We start from the raw sequence: 9,287 nt of genomic DNA, 5'->3' as shown, positions 1-9,287 counted from the left end.
ACGCTGTGATACGTACATAGGTATGAATTTGGCTTAAAGAACGTACGAAGATCTATTATAGTTTAATAAAATCATGTGTGTACTGTTATGTTGTATTTGCTTGGTTGTAACTCCAGTATGTTTTTATATGAACAATTTTAATCAAATCGCTTACTTGGAAATTAATGGTTCACCATCACACTGATTAAGAAGATCACAAAATCTAGGTATGAATCAATCACTAAGATCAATCACAACGCCAAGGCTTTTATGTCGTCCAATTAGAGTAAATATAACTTTGATTATCCGCATCCCCGGTGGCCTCTGTTTGTTTTTATTTTTGTATTCTTCAGCATCAATCAATGTGGAATCAGTGCTTTTCTTGAAACCCTCAATTAGAGAATAACTACACAGGTAAATAAAGCCTCTAAAGACTTAAAAGGTTAAGGTGCTTTTTGTTTTTTCGAAACAAAAATTCAAAAAGTCTGCGGACCAAACGGCTGCAGACTGTAATAAGAAGCGTGTTTGTTTTTGTTAACATCTGCAGACTGTTGCAGACATTAAAAAATTAAAATAAACTAATTTTATAAACCGAAAATTGTTTTTAAACACAGAAATTTTAATAATTTTAGTTTTAAAACACTGAAATAATAAAATATAATATTTTATATGTTTTGTTACAATCTGTTTTTTCATTTTATTTTTTATTTCATAATTAAAACAAAATAATAGACACTTATTTAAAAAGAAAATAAAAAATGAAATTCTAGACACTTATTTAAAAAACAACATTAAAATTAATTAACTTATGTAAATTAAATGGGAGAAAAGAGTTAAAGGGATATAAATTTAATATAAAAATGTTAAAGGGGTGAAAATAGAATTTAATATATAAGTAAAGGACCATAAATGTAATATTAAATATACTTCATGGAGGACCATTACAAAATGTAATATTAAACACGTTTAATTTTTGGAAAAAAAAGGCACCGATAGTTTTTTGGGGTTGATTTTTTTTAGGTTTAGATTTGAAGGGGTGGGAAGAGGTATAACAAGTGCTTCCCCAAGAAGCACACGGGCAGAGGTTTTAAGCGTCGAAGACTTCCGGAAAACAAACTGCTGCGGGACAAAAAGTGTTGCGTGTGTGCTGCGCGGCGCAGCAATAAGAGTTTTGAAGAGGTTTTTTAAGAAAAACAAACAGCACCTAAATAAAGAAGAAATGCTAACAATACACTCGCTAATTAATCTCTCAAGTGAAGTAGAACTTGATCAAGTGTTGTAATTGTAATTGCCATTATCATATTGTTATCTTATTTATGTGTACATCTACCAGTTCTCCGTCACCCACCTCAACTTACTATGGTGCCTTTCATGGTTGTTCAACACAAACAACTTTGTTGTTAATCTCAACTTCACCCATCATGGTTTCATTTGTCTTTGCCATGTCTTGTGTTAACTATAACACATGGATAGGATGCGGAAAAAACCTAAAACCAAATAACTCATCTACAAGGTCACAAATTATGATCTGATGAGTCAAATACTCTACACGTTATCTGCCAGCGTCAACGTATACATCTCACCATCAACGCCAGCGTATAAAGTCTATCAGCGTCAGTGTGAAGACATTCATTCTATGTAATCTTTTGTATATTAAGAAATGATACAGATAAGTATAGAATAGATAGCAGATCCGATTACCTTATGATAATGATTTGTTCTTAGTATAGATAAGATACAATCCATTCAATCAAGAGATATACTTGTATAGATTAGTATATATTCAATATTAGGGTGAAACCCTAATGTGTGTCTTGTGAACGGCTTGGTGTCGTTAATCGCCATTGTGACCGTCTTTGTGACAAACTCGTTTTCTTGGTAAAAACAAACTCTTTCTTGGTGAAAGACAATTTGGAGAATATCTTGTGTTCTTTACTTTCTGTTCTTTATTTATCTATATTAGATTGTTTTTGTTCTTTATACTTGAAGTGTATCAGATCGATACAAACTATTTCTTGTCATTACTCATAATTCAAACTATGAAAAGGGATGTCGTAATGATATAGCGAATTTGAGAATGCAATTATAATAAACATTAACCATAATGATATTTATTAAAATCTTTAAAATCTACTAGCGAAAGTGTTTCCTTAGACCATCTCCAGTTTTCCCCCCATAAATGGAGTAAAAAATTGAGTAAACAGTGTTTCATCTCCAACCCTACTCCATTTTCTACCCCATTTTTTACCCCAAAAAGTATATTCCTGGAATATTCCATTTTCGTAACTTATATATATTGTCAAATACACCCCTCTACTAATTAAACTCTATATTTATGATTAATTAATATAAATTGGTATATAACATGATATTATAAATATTAAATATTGCATTTAAATTATAATTAGTAGATAAAATAAACTAGAAATGTATAAAATAAAAATAAGAGGGACTAAAATTGACAACCAAACTTCACCTCCATTTTTGGAGATATGAATAGTATACCCCCATATATGGGGGAATACTATTCATATCTCCAAAAATGGAGATGAAAATGTGGTAGGGTTGGAGAGGAATGGGGGAAGAAATGAGGGGGGGGGGGGGGGGAATGGAGTTTGGGGGTGGGTTGGAGATGCTCTTATATTGAGATCACTTTTCATGAATACGAAGGAGATGAGATTGAGCGAAGCAAAGCATATGCAACCATCGAGAGGTTCCTCAGCACCAACTCCTCCGATAGAGCAAACCGGCTCAGAGCAAAAGTGTTGAAGGACAATGAATCCGTTGTCCTGAGCATGGACGAAAATGTAGAGATAATAAATGAGTTCCAAGGCATCAAAATCTGGTGGACTTCGAAGAAAAACATCCGCCAACATCAGCCTTTGTATTCTAATCGTGTTGATGAGGAGAAGCGATACTACAAGCTCACAAGTAGAAGAGAGCATCGTGATACCATCAAAAACGCTTATCTGCAACACATTCTTCATGAAGGAAAGGCTATTGCTGTAATAACAAGGCAACGCAAGCTTTATACCAATAACAAGAGTGAGAATATTGGGTATGGTTACAGGAGAAGTATGTGGAGCCACATCATATTTGAGCACCCTTCTACCTTTGATACTCTTGCAATGGACCCAGTAAAGAAGGAGGTTATTTTGGATGATCTTCAGACCTTCAGTGAGTCGAAAGACTACTATAAGAAGGTTGGTAAGTTATGGAAGCGAGGATATCTTCTTCATGGTCCACCGGGAACCGGAAAGTCTAGCATGATTGCTGCCATGGCGAACCTTCTGGAATACGACATCTATGATCTTGAATTATCCTCCGTGAAAGATAACACGGATTTGAGGAAGCTACTGATCGAAACATCAAGTAAGTCTATAATTGTAATAGAGGACATCGATTGTTCACTTGATTGATGGGCTATGGTCAGCTTGTGGTAGTGAGAGAGGTTGATCGTCTTCACAACAAACTTTTTAGACAAGCTTAACATTTCTCTTACACGGAGGGGAAGGATGGATATACATATCGAGTTGTCCTATTGTTGTTTTGAAGCATTTAAGGTGCTTGCAAAGAACTATATGGATCTCGAATCACATGAGTTGTTTGGAATCATTAATGGATTGCTGAAAGAGACGAACATAACTCCAGCCGATGTTGCTGAAGATTTGATATGAAAGTCATCTAAACAAGACGTTGAGAGTCGCTTAAATAACTTGATCAATTCTTTGAATAAGGCAAAAGAAGAAGCACGGCTCAAGGCTGTGAAGGACGCAAGGATGAAAGATGAGGCAGGCCCATCAAGTTGCTGATAAGTTACACATTACCGATCCATAAGAAAACGCTGTGATACGTACATAGGTATGAATTTGGCTTAAAGAATGTACGGAGATCTATTATAGTTTAATAAAATAATGTATGTGTACTGTTATGTTGTATTTGCTTGGTTGTAACTCCAGTATGTTTTTATATGAACAATTTTAATCAAATCGCTTACATGGAAATTAATGGTTCACTATTACACTGATTAAGCAATCTATTAAATTATCATAACTGCCAAGAGTAGCTTCCAAAATTTGATCATCAAACCATGCAGCCAAAGCCCATTTATCACGATTAGATTCAACTCACTCTTCTTAAGATTCCTTCTTTCTCTTAGATCCTGTAAACATAAAAATGTGATTATCATATCATGTATCAAGAATCTATGAATAAGAAGGAATCTCTAAGATAATGGATGTACCTGAAGTGGAGTCATACGAATTGCCTTTACCATCTCTAAGATCTTTCATGTAGTCAGGACAGCTTCGCAACCAATGCCCCTTTAATTGGCAATAAAAACATATGGACTCCTTGGGGCCAACACATGGAACTATCTCAAAACTAGCCTTCCTTTTTACCATATGTTCAAACAGTTTGACATTGTCCGATCATTTTCCATTGAGAAGAGAAACCTTTTCTGGACTACCATTGTTGCCATTGTCAATTTCCATGGAAAATTGGGACGCAGATCCTTCAAACACTTTTGCTTGACTTGTGTTCTTATGCATTTCTGCTTCAACAACAACCAACATATGTGTTAGATAAATTAGGGTCACGTAGTGGTCCCTCATATAGTAGTCTTTAAGGAACTGACTATATGATTCAGGAAGCGAAAGTAGAATCAAGTCAATGGCCAACTCCCTTGGGAAAACGAAGTCTGACATCCCCAATCTGTCAATGTACGATTTCATTTTCATAACATGCGCACACATTGACTTTCCATCTTGATGTTTACATGCCAACAGGGCTTGAGTAACTTCATATTTTTCAGCTTGAAGGAAACATGACTTGGGGAGAGTCACTGGAGGAGGTGGATGAAGATTTGAAGAAGCATGATCTGAAGTTCCACCATTGCTTGAAGAAGGGGGTATTCTTTCACCTTGATCAACATGTGGAAGATCATCTTTAGAGGGAGGAAAAACATTTCCAAAAGAATGAGGAAGACATTGTTGTCTGAACTTGACATCTATAATAGGAGATAAGAGAATTCAAGTTAGTTGACTTTTATTCTTAATTATTAACTCATAAATTTAAATTAAGGCTAAGACCCATATTTTCGATTCGAACTTTGAAGAGGGATGTAGTAATCAAATTCAAATCTATTTTAGGTAGGTAAGTATTTACCAATTTCAATCTTATGAAACTCCTAAATCTTTTGAGATTCATTGAACTATTCAATGACATGTTTAATCTCGATTATGCTCTCAATTTGTGACTAGGATTTTGAGGATCACAAATGAGATGTGAATAACCATGCAAATTAGTTTGGTACTCTCAATGTTATTTATCATCTAATCAACATGTCTGTTAGCCACACGCGCTCCATTAATCAATGATAATTTACGAGACACCCATTGCCACCCTTTATTAGTCCATATTAGTGTGCTGATAATTAATACTTCCACTGACTTCTTGACAAATAATTTTTTTCGTTATGGAACATTCCTTGACAGGCAAAAACAAACATTCAAAAGTTAGTGTGGTTTCTTATCAAGACAACACTTCATTTAATTTGTATTAGTTTATCTTTGTTTTAATCAAAACATCACAACTACGAATTTCAAATGTGCTCGATTAAGAAAACATTTCTACTCCATATTTCATGAGGTTCAATAAACCTACTTAGTTTGAAATATGATTAATCTTATAAGCACTACCATATTTACTAAACCATCAGTAAATCTTGACGAATAGACTTATGTCCTTTGTGGTGGATCTGACCAATCCACATTAATGTGCACTAGATCTTTTAGTCCTTCACTTTGATTCACATAGATATGTGATCAACAAACTAGTCTTAATTTTCCAAAGATCAAGATTCTCATACATCACATAATCAGATTGTATGACGCAAAGTTTCTATCCAATTGAAACTTTGGTGATGAGAATTCCTTTTTCACTTGGTTAATTATGACATTACCACAAATGATATAACCAAGAATCAAATCCATATTTAATATTGCTAATAATACAAATATCATCACAAATTTTCATAAATGCCATTGCAAGGAAGTATAAAGTAACAAAAATTCACTTTATTGATAAAATGCGGAAAATTTTGTCTTTACAATGCAAATATAAAAACCATGTTTCTAGACATTTCCTAAGCAACCTATTAATTTATCATAACTCCTAAGCAGTAGCTCAAAAATCTAATCCTCGTACCATGAGATTGAAATGCGTCTCTCACGAGCAGATTCAACTTGCTCTTCTTAAGATTCCTTCTTTCTCTTAGATCCTACAAAACATCAAAATATGACTATCACATCATGTAATAAGAATCTATGAATAGGAAATTAATGGAGTTAAATAATGGATGTACCTGATCTAGAGTCACACAACTTGACGTTACTATCTCTAAGATTTTCCAGGTAGTCTGGACAGCTTCGCATCCAATATCCCTTCAGTTGGCAATAGAAACATTTGGACTCTTAAGGAATGGTACATGGGACTATGTCAGAATTTGTCTTTCTCTTTACCACACGGTCAAACAATTTGACTTTGGCCGATCCCTTTCCATGGGAAGAGAAGCCTTTTCTGGACTACCAATGTTGCCATTGTCTATGTCCATGAAAACTTGGGAGACAGATCTTTCAAACATATTTGCTTGGCAAGTGTTTTTCAACATTTTTGCTTCAATAGCAATTAGCAAATATGTCAGATCAATTAGGGTCACGTCGTTGTTAGTCATATAGTAGTCCTTAATGAACTGACTATATGATTCAGGAAGTCAGTGAAGAACCAAGTCAACAGCCAGCTCCTTTGGGAAAATGATACCCAACATTCCCAATCTGTCAATGTGCGACTTCATGTTTAGAACACGTGCACACACAGAATTTCCAGTTCCACCAATGCTCGAAGAAGGGAATGATCTTTCACCTTGATCGATTAGTGGAAGATCATCTTCAGAAGGAAAACCATTTCCAAAAGGATGAGGAAGACCATTGATGTTTGAACTTGACATCTATAATATGAAGAATAGGGAATTCAAGTTAGTTGATTTTAATCCTTAATTATTAACCCAAAATTCAAATTAAGGCTAGGATCCATATTTTCGATACAAATTCTGAAGAGGGATGTCATAATCAAATTCAAATCTATTTTAGGTAGGTAAGCATTTACCAGTTTCAATCTAATGAAACTCCTAGATCTTTGAGACTCATTGAACTATTCGATGGCATGTTTAATATCGATTATGCTCTCACTTTGTGGCTGGGTTGCCGAGGATCAGAAACGAGATGTGAATAACCATGCAAATTAGCTTGGTACTCTTGATTTCATTTATCACCCAATCAATATGCCGATTAAGCACACATGCTCCATCAATCAATGATAATTTACGAGACACCCATTGCCAACAATATTAGTCCATATTAGTGTGCTTGTTAACTACACACGCTCCACTAACGACCAATAAGGTGTAATGTGCAATATCATGGGCTAGCATCAAATTCACATTTTTTCCTAAAGTAACTAAGAATGATATTTTAGAAAACTAGTTGTGAAACCCGTATATTATACGGGTTGATTAAAACAAAATATTAAATAGAAACGATTAAATGAGAAGTTTATTTAAATTTGAAATTTGAAATAAATAAAAATTATGAGAAAAAAACATGCAAAAAATAAATAAATTAAAATTATTGTTTAGTTATCAGACCCGTATACTAAACAGGTTAATTACAACAAAATGTTAAACACAAAGGTTTAAACTGTAAATTTATTTGAAATTGAAATTGAAATTTAAAATTTAAAATTTGAAATTAATATCATTATGGTAGGTTTAATTTATGGAAACTAATTAATAATATATTAGAAATGGAAAATGAAAGAAATGACAAGTGGAAAATAAATATATCTCTAAATTATGACAAAATGACATGTGGCCAATTGAATGAGAGAAAGACATGTGGCAAAATCATTCTTATTTATTAGGATAGATTGGTTTAGTTACTTTATAATTCATTATACTTTTAATGAGGATTAATTTTCCTATCGAACCCGTTCGGCTAATGACCCCCCACCATACAAGAGAACGGTGGATAAGAATGGATACCCAAATGGCGGTCATTTTATGGGCTGCTTCCTTAAACTCCCCTTATAGTATGGCTTCATGAATGAGGCGTACTAGCGGTTCGACTGACTCATCTTATATATATATATATATATATATATATATATATATATATATATATATATATATATATATTAAACCTTTAATGTTACATATAATATAAGGGTGTATTTTAAACTTTTAAAATACTAGGGGTTTAATCTTTTAATAAATTAAACTTTTAATTTGATTAAATTTAAACAATTTATGGATTTATTAATTATCTTTTAATTAAATATTTAATTAAATTATTAATAACATCCATAATGATGTATTCTAAACCTTTTAAAATACTAGGGTTCTAGAATTTTACATTTCAAAATTAAACTACTTAATTAAATTTTAAATTTCGAAACCAAGGGGTATTTTTAAAACTTTTCAAAAATACTAGGTTAACTTTTTAATAATTAATTAACCATTAATTTTATCTTTATCAAAAATTAAACCAAATCATAAATTTTGATAAGGATATACAATTACCTTTAATGAAAATTCAATTTTAGGCAGAAAAAAGAATTAAAGTAATTATCCTAATCAAGCCAAGATTATCAAAATTGAAAAATCAGGGATTTGACTGGCCAACTCGTCGATTATGTGCAATGCCCTCCTTGAGTTGGGTCAACTCGTCGAGTTTTATCAACAGAATGACAATTATGTTCCCTTCTCCTTTGAATGATTCACAATTGCATCAAGTTCAACTGAAAAACATCTTCGGCTCTGATACTACTGATCGGTTTTGAGCATAACTATAAATCATATGTGATCATGCAACCCTATTGCTTTGGATCTAGGTTTTTCACTGGTTGAACATGCAAACTTGAATACCAAAGCAAATCCCTAGAAACTAGTACATAATTGAAAATTTGCACAATAACAGGGTTTAGATGTTTACCTTGCTTGTTATGTATTAATAACAAGAACACCTTGAAGATCTTTGACTCTTGAAAACAAGTGCCTCAAGTATGCGACATTTAATGGCTTACAAACACGTCTTGCAAGAGGATGAGAAGGAGAGAGGAAGAGGTACACCAGATTTTCGGCCCTACTAGGGTTCTTCCAAGGCTCCTTATATACTTTAGGTTGTTTAGTCCCAAAGCTAGGGTTTGCAGGTGGAAACCCTAATTCCCTGCTTAAGGCCAAAGAAACCCATGGA

General features: G+C 33.3%; 1 pseudogene; it reads left to right on the top strand.

Moving 5' to 3' along the window:
• Positions 1-2,521: 2,521 nt before the first annotated feature.
• Positions 2,522-3,791, top strand: LOC111881677 (AAA-ATPase ASD, mitochondrial-like; annotated as a pseudogene).
• The last annotated feature ends 5,496 nt before the right edge of the window (positions 3,792-9,287 follow it).

This window comes from Lactuca sativa, chromosome 7, assembly GCF_002870075.4.
Source record: "Lactuca sativa cultivar Salinas chromosome 7, Lsat_Salinas_v11, whole genome shotgun sequence".
NCBI classification, from domain to species: domain Eukaryota; kingdom Viridiplantae; phylum Streptophyta; class Magnoliopsida; order Asterales; family Asteraceae; genus Lactuca; species Lactuca sativa.
This window is presented reverse-complemented; position numbering and strand designations above follow the sequence as displayed.